Source organism: Lepidothrix coronata, unplaced genomic scaffold, assembly GCF_001604755.1.
Source record: "Lepidothrix coronata isolate B3197 unplaced genomic scaffold, Lepidothrix_coronata-1.0 Scaffold9, whole genome shotgun sequence".
In the NCBI taxonomy this organism is placed as follows: Eukaryota; Metazoa; Chordata; class Aves; order Passeriformes; family Pipridae; genus Lepidothrix; species Lepidothrix coronata.
This window is the reverse complement of record NW_016690189.1, coordinates 1,864,909-1,884,997: the sequence shown is the minus strand read 5'-3', so window position 1 is coordinate 1,884,997 and position 20,089 is coordinate 1,864,909. Positions and strand designations below refer to the sequence as shown.

The following is a 20,089-nucleotide window of genomic DNA, read 5'->3' as shown; positions in this document are numbered from 1 at the left end:
TATCCATTTATTTTGCCCTACATGTGGGGTTTTTTTTCTACCCCCTAAAATCTTGCAATAATTTATTTAGAGAATCATAGACTCTGCTGAGTTGGAAGGTTATCATAATAATCATTGAGTCCAACTCTTGGCCCTATGCAGGACACCCAAAGAATCATGCTATGTACCTGAGAACATGGTCTAAATGCTTCTTCAACTCTGTCAGGCTTTGTGCTGTGACCACTGCCCTGGGGAGCCTGTTCCACTGCCAAACCACCCTCTGGGTGAAAAATCTTCTCCTGATATCCTACCTTAACATTCCCTGACTCAGCTTCATGCCATTTCCTCAGGTCCTGTCAGTGGTCATGAGAATGAAGAGATGGGTACCTGCCTCTCCATTTCCCTCAGTCAGGATGTTCAAGACCACAATGAGGTCTCCCCTCTTCTCCAGGCTGAACAGGCCAAGGGACTTCAGCTGCTTCCCCTCAAGGCCCTTCATCACCTTTGTTGCCCTCCTTTAGATGCTCTCAATAGCTTTATACCTTTCTTCTATTGTGGCACTCAAAACTGCACACAGTATTCAAGATGAGGCTGCGTCAGTACAGAGCAGAGTGAGACAGTTGCCTCCCTCAACTGGCTGGCTTTCCTTGATGCCCCCCAGGACATGGTTGGCCCTCCTGGCTGCCAGGGCACTGCTGACTCATATTCAACTTGCCAGGATCCCCAGGTCCCTTTCTGCAGTGCTGATCTCTGGCCTCTCATTCCTCAGTGTGTACACAAAACCAGGTTTGCCCAGTCCCAGGTGCAGAATCCAGCGCTTGCCCTTTCTTAAACTTCATATGGTTGGTGATTCTCCATCTCTCTAATTTGTCGAGGTCTCTCTGCAGGGCCTCTCTGCCTTCGAGGGAGTTGACAGCTCCTCCCAATTTAGTACCATCAGCAAACTTACTTATTATTCCTTCGAGTCCTGCACCCAAGTCATTAGTGAGGATGTTGAAAACTGGGCTGAGGATGGAGCCCTGCAGAACCCCACTGTTACAATTCTCACTTCCATATAAATCAAAAAATGTTTTGAATTTTGCCAGCTTCTTGGCTTCGTCCTATAGAATCCAGTGGGGCTTTTATCCAGCCACTTAAAACCCACAATTCCCTTCCCAGGTATGGTGTGCACTTGTAAGTACATACTTTCCCCATAAACCCATTATTTTCCCAAGCAATTTTAGTTTCTTTTTTGCCTGCCAAAAAGGAAAGAAAAGGCATGTTCCCCCTGCCACATAAACATATGCAGGAGAATGAGCATCTATTTTCTGACCATTACTGATGCTGAGATTGACTGGGAGAAACAGCAAGGGCTCCAAGTACCACCTCTGGCTCAGTGAGCCAACTGTTTGATTGTTCTCATGTTGTTTAACAGCTTATGTATAATTGCTGCTGGTTTAGACCGTAACACAATAAGTGCAGCACTGTGGGAAGAAAGAGACCTTTTTTGCACCAGCAATTTTAGTCTCTTTCTTACATGGAGAGTAATATCTGCACTTGACTGTATTACTTTGTGAAATTTTATTTTCCCCCAAAAAGCCTTCAGTATATCTGATTCATCCAGAATTGTCAAACTCCATAAATCTCATTGCAGCCTATGTTGCCAGTATAAGATAGTTGAATTTACTTTCAGCTAAGGAGGTTATACAGAGTTTAATAAATTTCAACACATTAATTAATTTTGCATTTATTGTTCTTGTTATTTTTAATGGATGCATGCACCAGAGATCTATGCAACATTTCATTTTCACTGTTGCTTAATGGTTTACCTTTAAGATGGCAATGATAAAGCAGGCAAGATGTATCTATCTACAGCCTAGGGATGTTAATTTATCAGTGGATTGTAGGTTTCCAGAAGAGAATTTAGGGAAGGGTTAGTTCAGAAAAAAAGGAGGTAAAAACACAGGAAAAAGAAATTTTGCAAATATTTTTATTTCTAGAGACAGGTTTACATTCTATCAACCTTTGTTCACCTATAATTTTGGTATTCATTGCAACAGTCCCAGGATTCCACGATTCCTTGTTTTTCATAAATGGGCTACGAACAAAATACTTCTAAGGCAAGAAAAGGGGAAAGAACTCAAGTAAGTTTTGCTATCAGCTGGCACAGTATCTTGAATTAAAAGAGTTCACACCATTAGACTGGTTTATCTAGGGCCTCCTGATTCTGGACCTGTACTATTTACACTGAGCTTTCCTCAGTGCTCTGTGGAGATTTCCTCAGTGCTGACCTGAGCACCACTCTGCCTTTCTAGAATGTCCAAAGCAACTACAGTGGAAGTAATAGTTCCTGTAAGAGGAGAACTGCTTTCATCCTTGCTACTATCATCAAATACAAGCAAAATATACCACCAAAATACATGCCATAGGTATTTCTAAGTAAAAAGTAGTATTAAAGAGAAATTGCATCTAAAACACTTAAAGGAATATTTTTGCCAATATGATGGCATTTTTAAATAGGAAGACTCCTTGCAACACTTAACCATCTGCAATAATTTTGTATTTCAATAAGAACTTCCTCATACTCGAGAAGTCTCAGAAGGTATTTCTTACTGACTCTTTATTACAGAGTATCCCCTTTAACCCAATTTGTAATGTATTATAAAGACATCAGCACACTGAGGGACCTACCAAACAAATTCAGTGACTCGGGTGACATATTAAGAAGCATTTCTAGTTCAGATTTGTGCATCAGATCCTCAGGTTTTGTTGCATCCTTAAGTTACTGGAGTAGATTCTTTTACATTCTCCTGGATTCATTCCTATTTAATTTTTGCTTTAATTTGCTTTTCCATTTCATATTTACCTTACAGACAACTTTATTCTATTTCACATTCCTGTGAACCTTATTGTAGCTCATGGGTCTATGTGGATAATCTCTTTAGCAATCCACTTCAGGACACAAGACAGTCAAATGTGCATGCAAGTCCTTGAAGCTACTGTTCAAACGGAAATTCAACTTTCAAATCCCAAAACATTTGCTTTCATTTAAATTAGTTTGAGTTATAACATTGGTGACTTACTCTCAGACACATTCACACATAGTATTTCATATTCTCAGAAGAAACTGCCGGTAACTGAGATACGCACGATAGTGAACAGAGATGGAAATTAATTTTATCAATGTGATGAACACACTACTACTTCAATCAAAATTAATTTGCAAGTTTCGGTGGAATAGGAACAGATACAGGGGAATTAGAAAACAAAATATTTTTCTAGGAACCATAGAGTCTGCTGAGTTGGAAGGGAACCATAAGAATCATTGAGTCCAATTCCTGGCCCTACGCAAGATGCCCCAAGAATCACACCATGTGCCTGAGAGCATTATCCAAACACTTCTTCAGCTCTGTCAGGTTTGGTGCTTTGACCACTTTCCTGGATAGCCTGTTCCAGTGCTCAACCACCCTCTGGGTGAAAAACTACCTTATATCCAACCTTAAAGTCCCTAACTCAGTTTTATGCCATTTCCTGTCACTGGTCACAAGAGTGAAGAGATCAGCGTCTGACCCTACATTTCCCCTCGCGAGGGGTAATCTCTCTCTCACTCCCCCCTTTTTCCACATTCAGCACAGAACTGTACCAGTTTTTATTACTGAAAATAAAAGGCAGGCTCAGGGTAAAATAACAGCCACTGCTGAACTCACTCATTCAGAGTTAGTCTCACAACAATCTGCTCTACAACACAAATGAAAAGCAGTATTCTTTCCAAGTGAGTTCCTTATTTGGGGACAATTTACTTGGACGACATATTGTTTTACATTTTCATGTGGCTTTTCACTTGTTTTGTGAACTTTCACTGAGCAGTGTCCTGACATTTCATTTTCTTTATATGTTGCTGCTTTTCATTTGAACTGCGGATGATCTCCACTTCCACAAGTACTCTGTGAAACATCTGCAAAATTAGGAAAAGCTTAAAAAGCTCTAACCCAAATGAAGCCTTGAAACCCTTGCAAGCATGAACAGTTAATTGCATGGGAACGGTGACATGCAAACAGAAGTCCTGTAAATATTTTCAGATTATTCAGAAACACCTTTCCTCTATTAGGAGTGAGTTTAGCACAATGTTTCACTGAAATTGCATCAAGCCTGGAAATTATAAGGAATCTTAACAGAATAAGATCGTTTGTCTTACTCTCCTCATCCTTGGAGAAAATGTCAAAGCGACTGGATGAAGACAGTCTACTCAGGCTATAGCAAGCAATGCTAGGTATATTTAACATCTTCAAAAAAGTATCCATGCAATTTCCTAAGAGCAGTTTAATTGATTAATTTTAAATAGTTATCGAGTCAAGAAGTACTAAAGCAAAACTAAAATGGGTAGTAATAAATTTTCACTGCTGATTGCTGAAAAAATATTTTTAGATGAAGCAGTAACAATAGCACTGTAAAAAAACAATTTCCAAATGTTGTCTGAACAAAACAGTATAGTAACTACCTTAGAACATCCTTAAAAATACACATTCATTTTCCCCTTACAACTATAGCTAAACAGAGATGTAAATTAGAGGAATGAAAGGGACTTTAATTTTCTAATGTCTATGAGTACTGTGCATTTTTACTAATTGTCTTTCAAAAAAAGAATAGTCTTATTAATGCAACAACCTTACAGGAAATAAAGACTTCCATAGTAAATATATTTATTACTGGACATTATTACTCTATTAATACAATTGTGACATAAATTTCATTTTTGGCTCCTAAAATCAGAAAATGGTCTAGAATACCAGCCTGATACTATAATCACAGCTCCTAGTTTCACTGTGCTATCTACATCACTGATACAGGATTTTATGAAATGACTACAGAAGCAATGGGACTGCTTAGTGGACTGCTATGGAGATTGAGGTATACAAGCATTAACTCAAATAGAACTTGTTAGCTAAAAAGGCACAGCTGACATTTTATCTGCAACCCCAAAAATGACAGTACTGTACTATATGCAGCTAACATTATCTAAGATACTCACAAGTAAAAATATAAGGACACATGCTACTGAATGTATTAATCAAAGACAAACCTTACTCAGAAGTGATCTGTTTAGTGCTGCACAATGGCAGATGCCAGAGCATATTTTTTTGTGATGCAAGGCTGCTCAAGATCATCTATGGATAACGAACCATAACAGCTTGGGATTTGATAAAATGCAAGCTGATGGTGAGAGAAGGCAAAGAATACAAATATTATCTGAACAACAAATACATATAAACTGGATATTTTTCATCTTTAGTATCAGAATGAAATTATCATGTATTGCTATAAAATCGTGTGTTCATTAATCTAATAGACTTTGCATCAGAAAAAAGCTATTTCTTTAATTTATTTACTACTTCCATTTTATTTCTTGGAAACTGCTATGCATTAAAGCATTTAATAGGACATGGAAGGTAACAAAATCTATGTTTGTTTAAGATACCTTATATGATTGGCATCAACACAGTTTTCACAGGGAAATCTTGAATGAAGGCTTTATCAGTTACTTTCTAGTTTCTTCACGGTTCAGAAAAAAATCCTTTTTCTCCCTTTAAAAGAAAGACATTTCATGTAAACACTTCCCAGTTCCTGTACTGCTGTATTTTCCATCTTAGCCTGCACACAACTGCTGCTTAAAAACTCCTTTAAATATACTTAGTTTGTTCAGTGCCCCTCAGCTGATTGCCAATAGCTGATTATCATGAGAGTTAATCAGATCGTTAAGAGACCTAGAAAAAAAAGACATGAACAAGTTTTCTTCATCATGGACTGATTTGGACTGTTTTCTTAGTGTGCTCTAATATTATACATTTCTGCAGATTTCATCAGTGAGCCAAGTACAGTGAATTGTAGTGATCTCACATCATATTTTTCTACCGCGGTAACCCACAAGGTTCCTTAACTTAGCATGCTCAATGAACTTATTTGATACCAAAAGGACATGGACTTATACTTGGACATTTATTAATTTCTATACACAAACAGACAATTTCAAAACAGTTTGGATTAAGGGGCAAAAGTGACATGACTCAATTCAATCTTAGACACAAACAATTTCCTAGAACTATTCAGATTATACTAGAGATTTTAATGTTTTTTCCTTCTCAGCTCTTCTATTTTTCTTCCATAGAGTCTCCTATTCTGGTAAACTAAAGGAATTTGCATTGCTTTTCTGCCACAGCTGTGACTAGAAGCTCCAGTTACGACTGAATGCTCATTGAGCTGGATGTTGTTTGAACAAGACTGTTAGAAATCTTTAAGATTTTTATAAATCAAATCATTGAAACAGGAAAGGATAGGAGTAAAGCTATATCAACATATTTGTTCTACAGATGACAGCTGAGGTACACAAAAATTAAACAATATGCTGAATGTCACACAAGTCTGGTTTAAGGAACCTTCTCAGTCTTAAATGCCTTGAATCCTTGCCCACTATCTTAATCACACCCCAAAAAACCTGTTCTCAGTCCCCATATCTTGTATGTAGCAGTTTTCATATTTTCCTTAGGAGGAAATACTACCAGTATTTCATTTTGTCAGTCTTGACAATATATAAAACGGCAAATCTTGTTAGAAATAAAGATTTTTTTTTAAACAACAAAAGTACTGCATAATTCAAAAGTTCATTTAAATTATTTTAAATACTTTGGAATCTCTCTTTTTTCAGTACTTAAGTACTAAGAAATCAGTATTGCAAAAATGATGGAATTTTCTGTAAATGTAGATACTTATTATTTGTCATCTAATTTTTACAGAATAAAGCCCATATCAGCATGGTGTATTGCACTGAATTTACAGTCAACAAAGTCGGGGGCACAAGAATTTACAACACCACAGAATGTGTCTTTTCCATCAGAAAAGAAAGACTAAATCTTTTCAATTAATCCAGAACCTAGGGTTTTAATGAAATAACTATCAGGAAAAGCTGGTTAAAAATGTTCCAGCTTTCAGAGTCAACAATTATTTTGTAGCTTGTGGCTGTCTAGATAGAATGTATTTATTTATCAAAACAACAAAGTAAAATTAAACTCATTAGATGCAAACCACAACATTAATAAAAAAAAAACATTGCTGCAATGTCAAGCACTCAGAGTTTCATTCAGCCTTTTTCTGAGGCTTTATGACAGTCTCTGAGTCACATATTTTTTGTGGGTAGCTATGCTTGTCCAGTATCTATGTTATTTTTAAAGGAATTTGAAGGGTTTATCCCTCCTACTCTGTGAATGCTCTAGAATTTATATACCTTACAGAGCAGATTCTTAAAATTAAATTATTATTTTCATGATGGATTTTTTTCAAGATAACAAAATCCACTAATTTTATACACCAAATAATGGATCCTCATTTCTCCTCCACCCCAATTTCTTTTTTTTTAGAGCATGTAGTATATATTTTAAGTTCCTGTATACCCAAACACAACTCCCATTGTATTCCATTTTCCTGCCTTCCTGGCTCATTTCTCAATCATTCCTAGCTCTTTCTAGCTAGGACTACTGGCTGATGCTACTGGCAGTTATACTGGCAGCTCTACATCTGCTATCCAGTTATCCAATTCCTTATAAAATCTTCCCTAGAGCTCCCTGCCAATTCTGACTCTTTTTGTCTAGTCAATCATAGTTTCCACTCTGTGTCCAATTTTTATCCAGGTTGATATTATCCAGGTTGACTATTAATCCACTGCCTTTGCCCATCAAGCCTCGGTCATTGCCTCCTCAGCTCAACGGTGACCAATTTTCTCCCATACTGGTACTCTTGTCCACTGGGGTCCCAGAAGACTTCCAGCTGGGATAACACATAGAGGAGTTATTAAAAGCCATCATGGGAAACTCTTTTTCTATCTTTTTCATCTTGCAACACAAAGTCTGTTGAGTCACTTCATGGGAATACTATGAGTTTAGCACAGTCAGCCTCAGGAGTTTTGAGAAGCCAAAGCACGCTCAGCAGTGACCACAAATGGATTTTTTTTATCTTTATTATTAACAAATCCCTGTTTCCTCTGTGAATTCTGCTCGTTTTCAAAAGGCTTAGGATTTTGCTAATTCTAGTGCATAGTCACAGGGATGACCACAAACACATTCTGTTCAGAACTGGCAATCTCACTGCTAGGCAGAAAACGTAACTCCACCAGAAAGGAAACTTTCAAATATGATGTGTAGTTTTCTGTTGAGATCATAACTGTGTTGAAAAATCCTAGTTCGATGCAAATATTTCTAAGGAGACATGAATTAACCTTTGGGAGTCAGGAGAAGACAGATAAATCAGTAAATTAAGTTTCAGTATGTTTTAATATAGGTAACTGAAACATGATCCATGTTTCAACAAGAATTTTCAGGTTTTCTTGGAGATTTAAAAATTCTTTTTACAAGTCTCTTGGGGAGCAGAATGAACTTCTCTCATTCATTGGATGAACAGTGCATAATACTTTGCATAACGAAATTAAGCAGCCTGAAGTACATGTGAACATGACTAATGAGACCAAATGCAGCAGGAAAAGCAAGCAGATGGCTTGAGTGAGCTGGAACAGAGTAGCAAGGAGAAATCTGAATGTTTTGGGGTTTTGCAGGTTACATACAGACACAAAAATATAATCTTTGCATTTCTGTGTAACAGTGCATCTCTCAGCACTTTGATGGCCTATGGACCACAAGTGAGAGCTTGCCAGAATACTCATAGTCTCTGTGGAAAACCTTTATATGTTGTCTATGGGAGATACAAAATGCAAACAAAATGGAGGTGAGAGGGCAGGGGGTGTTTGTTTCACTTTGTGTCTTGCTTTTTTAATTTCATAAAAAAGATACTTAAGCTAGTGATATATTTTTATTGAACTAGTCTTTCTCCAACAAAAGTCTGGTTCTCAGATACCTCCCCAGTAGTACAAACATCTGGGGGAAAATGCAGAAAGAGAGAGAGAGAAAGAAGGCAGTAGGTATTAAAAGATGATGGGAAAAGGCTTTCTTATCAAGTAAGTTCAATGACCAACTTATGAAGGATGCTACAAGAAACACCAGAAGATGCAGATAAATTCAGTTTGCTCTCCTTGCTTTCTGTGAAAAAAAAATCTGTCCATAGAAAAGATTAACTGTTCATTTCTATAATTTGAGCTAAATTGAGGGTTACCAGACAGCCTCTCCTTGGGAGGTATTTTTTGGGAGGTATAGCTCTACTCTGCATGAACTGGCTATTTACATCTGCAAACTTACGGCATTGTTGGCAGTTATGTTATAAAAAACAAGCACATTCAGGGAGAAAAACTTTAAAACTGAGCAAATTTACAATGTCATCCTGCCATCATATCTATTACAAAGGACTAGGATAAAACACCTTTGGATCTGTATTTTCTGACATCTGAGATTTATTTCTTTTTAACTAGAAAACTTTATTTGATGTTTTGAAAGAAAGCTGGGACACTACCTGGGATTGCAATAAAAGGATATCATGTCGACGAAGTAATTTAAACTAATGTTCAGAAGGAAATGATTTAATTAATTTTTCTGTACCTGTCAATAAGTATACTGTTTCACTGTTAATAATGCTACAGCTTTAGCCTACCTACCACATATTTGACTATTACATGCTCCTAGTATTCAGTGCTCACAGTGCAATCCAGTAGTGTGGAATATTTTTATTACCAACAAAAACTGCAGAGGTACAAGATTCAGACCTTTGTTTAATCCCTCCAGCTAGTTTTCAAAATGTATCTCTTCACTGTGTATACTGGTCTCGGTTTTTTAAAAGTTTAGAATATTCAGAAAAATAGAAAGAGACAATAATTTCATGGAGCATCACTGTTCAGCTAAAAAAAAAAAAGAACCAAAACCCACAAAACCCCAAGCTTCTTTTAGTTCTGGAAGACAGCAGTGATATTTCTTTACTATTTTTTCAGGACTTCTGACTGCATTTTTTATCTCCTGTACTGAACAAAAAACGTTTTTTTCAGGTTTAAGTATATTGAAGTTATCTCCACTCTGAAACAATCACAGGAGTCTCTAATAACCTGGCATCTGTAGACCAGCAAGACCTTTCAGTCAGCCTTGACCTACATTTATCAGGTGATGTATGTAGAGATTTGGATGATCTTTTTATTTTAATGCAAATGATTCCTAATTACACTGAAGCACAATATTTAAGCTTCAACTCAAGAAACACTATGAACTATTTGTTACATGATAAATGACCTTAAAGAAGAACTGCAATACCCAGACATCATTCCAGCCTGTATTACTTTTATCAGATCTCCCTCTGATCTTCTATTTTAAATACACACTGTTATTCAAACTATCAGCAAAATCTAGCTTATATCACTATCCTTGTAGCTTTCTAACATAACTTGCATTATTTTAGGAGTACCTATCACACTACTAATTAAAACATGGAGTTATTGATCTCAGTGCCTTTTATCATCCCCCCAGACCAAGTGTGCAATGGTTTTGTGAGAAAAAGTATACACTGACAATTTCTATATTGTCAATAGTTTAAAAATTTTAATCTCCTTATGTAAAGCTGTTTGTCAATAACTTCAGTTGCAAAACTGAGTTTCTGTGATCTTCTGCAATAATTTGTATCAAAACAGAGGGCTCAAACGCACAGGCAACACGGCTTCATGAGAGGAAAGTCCTGCTTCTCCAACCTCATTTCCTTCTATGACAAGGTAACCCACTTAGTTGATCAAGGGAAGCCAGTTGATGTAAGCTTTTGGATTTCAGTAAAGCTTTCAATACTGTCTCTCACAGAATCCTTCTGGACAAAATGTCCAGCACACAGCTGGATAAACACATCATGTGGTGGGTGAGCAATTGGCTCGTGGGTTGAGCACAGAGGGTAACAGAGAATGAGGTAACATCAAACTGGTGTCCTGTTACTAGTGGGGTTCGACAGGGCGCCATCTTGGGCCCTGTGCTCTTCAACATCTTCATGAATGATTTGGATGCTAAAGCATGATTACTTGGTGGGCTAAAGCTGTAGCATTATTAACAGTGAAACAGTATACTTATTGACAGGTGCAGAAAAATCAAATTGTTTTCTTCTGAACATTAGTTTAAATTACTTCGTTGACATGATATCCTTATATTGCAATCCCAGATAATGTCCCTAGAAGGGATGGATACTAAGCAAGTTTGCCAATGACACAAAACGGGGAGACTCCCCGAAAGGCACAGAGGCCCTGCAGAGAAACCTCGACAAATGAGAGAGACTGGGCAATCACCAACCATATGAAGTTCAACAAAGGGAAGTGCCAGATTCTGCACCCGGGATGGGGCAACCCTGGATGTTCATACAGACTGGGGAATGAGATGCTGGAAAGAAGTGCCGTGGAAAGGGACCTGGAGGTCCTGGTCAACGGCAAGTTGAATATGAGTCAGCAGTGCCCTGGCAGCCAGGAGGGCCAACCGTGTCCTAGGGGCATCAGGCAAAGCATCGCCAGCCGGGCGAGGGGGGGGGATTGTCCTGCTCTGCTCTGCTCTGCACTGGTGCGGCCTCACCTTGAATATTGTGTGCAGTTTTGGGCACCACAATATAAGAAAGATATTCAGCTATTAGATAAGAGTGTCCAAAGGAAGGCAATGAAGATGGTGAAGGACCTTGAGGGGAAGCCGTATGAGGAGCGACTGAGGTCACTTGGTCTGTTCAGCACGGAGAAGAGGAGACTGAGGGGAGATCTCACTGCACTACAACTTCCTTGTGAGAAGAATGTGGTGGGGGCAGACACTGATCTCTGTGGTGACCAGTAACAGGACCCAAGGGAATGGCCTGAAGTTGTGTCAGAGGAGTCTTAGGTTGGATATTAGGAAAAAGTTCTTCACCCAGAGCATGGTTGCATATTAGAACAGGCTCTCCAGGGCAGTGGTCACAGCATTAACCCTGACAGAGTTGAAGAAGCATTTGTGTGATGCTCTCAGGCACATGGTGCGACTTCTGGGGATGACCCTGTGCAGGGCCAGGGGTTGGACCTTGTGGGTCCTTTCCAACTCAGCATATTCTGTGATTCTGCAATTTTAGGTTTGCTATATTGTTCTATATAGGAAGCTGGTAGGAGCAACCCCAAAGGAAGCTGGTAGGAGCAAAGTGCAAAACAAACAAAAGAAGGTGGTTCTTTGTGCAACAGGTGAAATACTTACGAAACTCTCAGAAACATATAAGGAGTTACAAGAAAGTTTTAAAACGTACTATAGGGAAACTTAACAAGAACTTAGAAAAGAGATTCATTGCTAGCGGGAGATACCACACCAGGTTCAGGAAATCCCTTGTGCTGAAAACAGTTAGAGGCTGGGAATTTTCAAGAGATGTGTGATGTGTTCTCATTCTATTCCTCTTTCCCCTGAAAATCTTCTATGGCTTGTTGGAGATAGGATGCTTAACACTGTAGGTCCAAGTCTATTCTTGGAATCATTCTTCCATTTCACTGAGATGCTCTGCATCTGCCTATACTTTTGCCTAAGCAATATGTAAAGATGTTACTTTCTAACATGCTTTTTGCTTTTGCTACATCTCAGATCATTACCATTAACTTTTCTCCTACTGCAAAACCAGATTGTGACAGACATCTTGGTTTGCTATAAACATTTTTTCTCCACATATATGCTGAAGCATGCAATTAAAAGTAAGAATCGATAGTTCACTACTCAAAATCTCATTCTGACCTCTTGTACCAACCCAATTCCATACTGATCAATTCATTTACTTGGTCCTAAAGAACAATTTCCAGCTTAAACTATGAGCATGACCTTCAGCTTAGGAAAGACATCAAACACAAGATCAATCTGATGGTATAGAACTCTGCAGAAGGAAACTAAACAGTTGGTTTATTTCATGCCACAAGGGAAAATAACCCAAATACATAAAACTAAGAAGTTGACAAATAAAGGGTAAGTTTTTGAGGTTCTGTCTTCCAGATCTTGTTCAATTAGCAATTAGTAAAGTCAACTGAATTGGCCAGCTGACAACTTGTAATGCCAAAATAAGAGTTTAATGTTCTTTGCCAACATCAAGCTGATGTACAGTGTGTCACTCTGTACCTAGAAAACTCAGCGTGTCCTTTCCAAGATGACAAAACAATTTTCACAAAGCTCTGGTAATAGGCGCTCACAGTTTATCAAGATTCTGTACATTATCTCAAGTTTGACTCTCTTCAAAACAATAGTTCATTAACCAATCATGTTGGAAAGAAGCATTTTCCCTTACAAACAGCTTTGATGAGTTGAGTTACCATTCTCCTCACATACATAAGGGAAAAAAAAATCAAAATCCACTTGCCAAGCATTGTTTCCCAACCGCAAAATTTAAAGGGAAGGTTGCCATTTCCTCTGGCAAAGACTTATGAACGTAAAAAAAATGCCGTACCCATAAAATCAGGAAATAAATATACAATCAAATTAGAAATCTTAAACAGCATGAACTTATCACATGCACTCAGGCAGAGCTCCCTTGCTATTAGGGATCAGATAAAGATTTTAATTAGCTCCCTTGAAAATTGGTGTTTGCATTTAGAACGTACAACAAGTTCATCACCGCTTCTTTGTCATCCATTTTCCAGGAAGCTTCTTAGTCAGAATATATCCTCTAACTCTACACCCAAACCATGAGTAAGTACATACATGAAGCAGTCAAATCATGGTAAATTACAACAAAGCATCATTTAAGAGTGGGAACGCTTTGCATTCAAACTTGGTGTTCCTACTGTCCAGTCAGGCAACACAGCTTAGGTAATGAGTTTTTACAGTTGCACTTATTTGGAAACAGGAAAACATCCCAGCCAACCCACAACAGTGGAACCAAGTTTTCAAGCAGAATGATATAAATTACAATACACATGAGATTTTAAAATTAGTTCAGACAAACAAAGGCACAGCACAGTTATTTCTGCCTTGGCAGAGGAAACAGTGCAAGGCCCACATATTTTTTCAATCTGCACCTTCTATTATTAACTTTTACATGTATACATATATATATAAAATATATATATAATATATATACTATTATATTCATACAGGTTAATGAACATAAGTGTATTAATAACCAATCTGTAATTCCAGACTAACCAGGATGTTATAAAGATACATTTTAAATAATTTTTATTTGTCTTCGAAGTACTACTTTCTTAACTATAAGGAAATGCCTGTCAGTAGGAGAGGAAACTACTCTATATTGCATCTGTGCAGGTGTAGATGACATGTAGTTTTACAGTCTTTTACTTTTCACCTTAACAAGGCATTCTGAAAAACATGACTTATTGTAGATATTTTTATTTCTCTCAAGACTCGAAAATAACCAGATACAAATTTTTGACTGCTTGATTTACTTGAGTATCAAAAGTAAGTTCCTATTCATTGATATAGTCCCCATATGATGAGCAAAATGTCATGCCCAACAGCCTTTAAGCCACTACTTCAAAAATACCACTGAAAAAACCCCCAGACGACTGTTAAAGCACATAGAAAGTCTACTTAGTTTTCTACGGATTTCATGAAGTTTGTCAATATTAGCTGATCAGGCCTAAAATGCGCGAAGTAATTTATCATAAAAACAAGTGCTTTCTGAGAACCTCCAACAGAATAGTGATACAAATAATATTACTTATCAGAGAAGTAATAACACAATGCCACAAAAACTTCCAAAAACCTCATATGGCCATTGACATAATCAGTTCAAAATTATACAACATTTATATTAACATTGCTCTTTTTTCTTCTTTTGTTTTCAGTTTTTCAACCAAGTATTTTTATTTTAACTACAGATAAACCAACACTACCACTTCATTTCTAGTTGGCAGCTTTTTGGCTATCTCTAAACTGTGGTATTCAGAAGGATGCTGATGTTTCAGATACTGTGGTGAGTTGACCGTGGCCATAAACTAAGCAGCCAACAGCCACTCATTCACACCACTTCCAAGCATGGAAGGAAGAAGATGAAGCACAGAAACAAGAAAAAACTCAAGACACAGCCAATTAAAAAAGTGAAGGAAAAAGAGAGGGAGAAAATACCCAAGCGAAGTAAAGGCAATCTCTCCCTTCCACCAGCAGCCCAGTGTTTACATAGTCTCCACACAACAACTACTTCAGAAAGACCACCCCCAGTTTCTCTTGCTGAGCATGACATTGTAAGAATGCACAGAATACCCTTTTGGTCGATTTGGGTCAGCTGTCCTGGCTGTGTTCCCTCTCAAGCTCTTGCACACCCCCAGCCTACTTGCTATGAGCAGAGTTAGAGAAGGCCGCCTCGCTGTGCAAGCACTGCTCAGCAATAGATAAAACACTGGTGTGTTATCACCACTGTTTCAGTCACTGACCTAAAACAGCTGCATATGGGCTGCGATGAAGAAAGTTAGTTCCATCTGATCCAGACTCAATACAGATACATACCACAGTTAATGTCTCAAGTTTGCCAGGATGATAACTGCACACAGTGACCTTTTCCCCATTTTCTTTCTCCTATCATTTCCAACCTGGTTTCCAGGCCCTCTGATGAACAAGCAACCAGGATGCCAAAAAGCACTGGTCATGCAGTCTAGATCGAACTATTGAGGTCACAGTCCTTAACCTAGATGTCACCTCTGCTGCTACCAGTCTCATTTCCATCCATTTGGTGTTCCACTTTCCAAACTGCAGCACAAGAAAAATTACTTGACTGTCTCTGCTCCAGGTAGTATGTTATAAACTTTATAAACACCTAATGTAGATAACTGCATCACCCCACTTCTTCTCCTTTTTTTTTTTTGCGGGGGCGGGGGGGGCTTTCTACTTTCCCCAATTTCTTCCCCTTAATTTAAAGCCTGTCAAAACCTGTCCAGTTCTTGACAATCTCATTCCTGGTGTATCTCTCAGCTTCCTTCTCTCAATACATTTCTTCAATTTCTCTAAAAAAATCCAACTACCATCCAGTCCACCAAGGAACTACTCCATCATATTCTCTGCTGCCGTTTCCAAGTTGGTGCTTTGTGCTTAAATGGGAGTTATGCAGGTAAGAACTTAATAGTGATCCTTACTGATATAAATACAACTTCTAAAGTTTGTGATAATACATATGCAAAAAGAAGTGGAAAGATGATTAAATAAATAATTGTGATTCTCACACGACTCAAAGTTTACTTCAGGGTTATTATAACATGGACAAAACAATACTTGAGGCAAAACTTGATTTCCAGTATAAATGGTATATTGCATTGCGTTCAAGAAAACAGAAGGTTGACTCACTGCCATGTTGTCAGCCTATATTGAACTGGAAACAAATTGAAGAAGTAATTCATAATACAATAGTATTCTCAGCAGCTGCACATACTGCCCAGGCTATTTAAATATTCTATATATAGTTGCTCAGAAAGGCACAACTGACAGAGTGCACAGAGTGGATGATGAATCATCAGGTAGTTTAAGTAAAATTTTGCTTGATTAACTGTTTTGTTTTTAAACCACCTGCACCATATTGTCTGATGTACCAGGACAGGTCGAATTGTTCTCAGTCTTTTTCTGATAACCAGACAAGCTTACAAATGATAAGTTTTATTGTGTTATGGAACTGATGCCAAACTGAAGAGCTGTGTATTGTGTGATTCCAGCTACCTATTATTTGGCCAAGAATTTAATATCAGCCATTGTTATATATGAAACTAGCCCAGATATATCAGCCACTAATAGCATTGTGTCATATGGAAGTAATTTTAGTTTTTGTCTCCCCATCTTCAAAGTAGATTTATTAGTCCTCTTGAAATGTAGTTTCTCACTTGAATTTTATTTTGGTCAGCTGGCAACCAAAGAGATTACAGCTAGAGTATTTTCAGATGGAGGCATTAATGAACAAAGCTCACTGATTTGAGTCAAAGCATACCTGACTTCCATCATTGTAAATGTTGCCAGTGCATGCACTTTTTTGTTTAGACCAGCAGATGAGGTATTTACATGTCTAAAGATGCACAAAAGCACCTAATACAGTTTATAAAAGCATTTAAATGAATAAGCACCTTCTTTCCATGGACTTTCATGGGAGTCATATCCTTAATAACGTCAATCAGAAATCTCTTTTTCCAAAAAGAAAACATCAAAATTTAACACTCCAAGCAATAAAGCGAAATTTAAACTAGGGTATGAAAAATTTATTAGCTCTATCTCTTGAAAAAACTAATCTTACATAACAGAATAAGCTTTATCTCCAGGTTCTGCAAGGTTATTCCTCCTGGTGTATATACAGTTTTAGATCACTATCTTTATACAATATATTAGTATAGAATGTTTACGGTATTGCAAGGTTTTCCCTCACCTTCACGTGACTGAAGTTTTTGACTCACTCCTAAGGAAGAGTTACAAATTAATAGTATAGAAGTTCATTTTTTGTAGACACAGTATTGTGTCATTGCTGACATAAAAACAACACTAATAAAATTGCTAACCACTTGGTCTCACATGTGCACTTAAAGGACTTAAGTTAATCTTTCTTAACTGTTCCACTAATTGTTGGTGGGTTGATTTTTGGGTGGAGAAGAGTGAGGAGGGAATTGCTTACTTCATCTTACATGTGTTTACTGGATCCCAAAACCTTCTCTGCCACATTTTCCCCAGATAATTAATACTCATTCCTTTTTCAGCTGAGTGTCGAGAATCAGTTAAGATAGAATCTTAGTGTGCTGGGAACTGTGCAAATACGCAGTCAAAAGAAAGAAAAACATTATAGCAATAAATCAAAGAGTTTAAACATCTATTGTCATTGGAGAATCAGGACACAGTACTTGGTTACTTTCAGTAAATTCCCACATATAAGTAGAAGTCCCATTTCTGTTGGAAAATCTACTCTAACTCCTATCAAGCAGAGACGGAGCAGTAAAAATGTTACAACAGAGAATGTAAGCTATAAATTCTCATCCTAATGAAGGTACAAAGACAAAATATAAAGAACAGTTGAGAAAAAAATGCACTTGTTCTGAACTCTAGAAGACATTTAAGATTGTATTTTACACAGGCAACAAAACACGAGTCTTTCAATAAGCATATACAGCTTTTTCTTTATTAAGTCCTCAAAATGGTATTTCAAGAAATAATACTCATTGACAATGACAATTAAAATTCTGTTTCTGGAAGACTAGCAGAAAAGAATAATATTACATATTTTGCTGCATGCTATTTAGAATTCCTTTTGGTGTTCTATTCCTTTATATGCTACAGGAGCATGCAAAGCTATATTCACTTTAAATGACACATCCAAACAACTCATATCAGAGGCTATTTAAGGCATGCATGCTAGTACATCAAAGGGGATGAGCCTAGAACAAAGAGATGCAAGGCCAAGCTCCACTACTATTTCAGGCTGTCTCTTGTGTAGAATTTAGGTGTCAGTTATGAAGATCATATAAATGTTTTATGTTTTGCACAATCACTATTAATTATGACCTACATTAGCATTCAAAAAAACATCAGCAGTAAGACCCTGCAAGACTGTAGACAGTAATTTCAGGTGAATTACTGGTGTGATCCTACGGAACGCCAGTAAATAAGATCATCTCACCACAATAATTATTGAGGCAGTAGAAAAACAAACAGTCAAAATGCACAGCACTATCATGTTATCTAATCAAAACATTGTGTTTGTGTAGAGCTTACTTTGAAATGTATCCATTTGAAAATACTAAACCCTTCTGACATGGCTATTCTAATATATATTATTCAACTTGTGAAAATAAGGATTTATAATATTAAGGATTTATAATATACATCTGCTGTTTTGGATATACTAATAACCATCACTATTTTGGCATGGTTTTGTGTATTCTTTGAATACTCATGCTAAGAACAAAATTAATACTATGAGCATTTAAAAACTGAGGGCAGGATATTCCACATTCATTTAAGTGGAATAGGATATGGATGTCCAGTGAGCTGTGCTGGAGAAGAGGGTAGTGTGCTGCCACAAAAGCTTTTTGCAGGAGTAAATACTGGAAGCTTTCATAAACTCGTGACTGAAACTAGAGTAAGCTTTACTCTGACTAACAAATTGCAGACAGTAACTAAAAATGATCCAATTATTTCTGGAAAAAACAGCTCTTTAAAATTTAAAGTTGAAATATATAAATGGATGGAGAAAAAGAGTAAAATGATCGTGTATGACAATTCAATAGCAGGAAAACTGAATACCAGGTTTTATTGTTTTTCAGTGAAAGAACATAATAATACAAGCTATTGTAATTGTTTTTTTTAATAGATTTTTCCATAAATAGCATTTATGTTTTAATTACACTGTTAAAGCTGTGTGAAAATATTTTATTTTGTAGATACTGTTTCTTTACAACCATTCTCAGTATTACTCATTAAACTAGCATGCCACTGAGATAAATGAGCATTCTTATCCTATTCCTTTAAATCACTGAAACATCTGTATAATTCCTTAGCACTGATTTAACTATTGATGTAGCTGAAAATATAATCAGCTGAGCATCTTCCTCCCTTTCACCATAATCTAATATCTCTGTTGAATTATGAGATCACAGACGTGCATAAGAGTCTCATATAGCTATAAACCTTTCTATTGTTATAACAGAGTTTCTTAGTTGCTGTTATTGTTCCTCTGGGAACTTATTTGTTAGTGAAAGGTTTTCCCCCCATGTAACTTAACCAACCCTTAAAAGGATTCTTCAAATATACTTAGAAACATGAAAACAACAAATCTCTTAGAGAGGATACATTCTCTTGATAAAAATAATACTAAATTTTTTCTAATAACAGATGCTGTGACACAGCCTTCATTAGTTATTTTTTGTTATGAATGAAACTTCCAAGGAAGAAATAGTCAAGAAAGAAACCAAAGTTTGCCAGGAATGGAGCTACATTTCTTAAGTCCCCTCAGTGATCCAGAGGCCACTAAAATTAAAAAAAAAATCCAAATAGTGGCTCCTGACTCTGTTTAGAGTCTCAACACATAGTGTCTGCAAAGAACAGTATGTACTAAAGCAGTCAGTAGTACTGTTAACCTGGCTAAACCCTATTCAGCACAAAGACTGCAGAAATGAGCTGTGTAACTTTGGCTATGATCAAAACTGACCTTATAGTTATTATTTAAAATCTATTTTCTGGGACTTGTACCCCCTTTCACTGTTATGTCCATCTGCTGCCTCTTGTCTTAA

General features: G+C 37.1%; 1 protein-coding gene across 3 annotated transcripts in view; it reads right to left on the bottom strand.

Annotated features, from left to right (window-relative positions):
- The window catches only part of SYT1 (synaptotagmin 1), a 350,802-nt gene that overhangs the window by 263,065 nt on the left and 67,648 nt on the right, over positions 1 to 20,089 (bottom strand). For 2 of the 3 annotated variants that reach the window (XM_017804502.1, XM_017804504.1), the window contains exon 2: positions 5,435 to 5,540. The exons of the other annotated variant lie outside the window; for it this stretch is intronic. The gene's annotated coding sequence lies outside the window, so the exon portion shown is untranslated. The remainder of the gene's footprint in view (positions 1 to 5,434; positions 5,541 to 20,089) is intronic. 3 annotated transcript variants of the gene reach the window in all.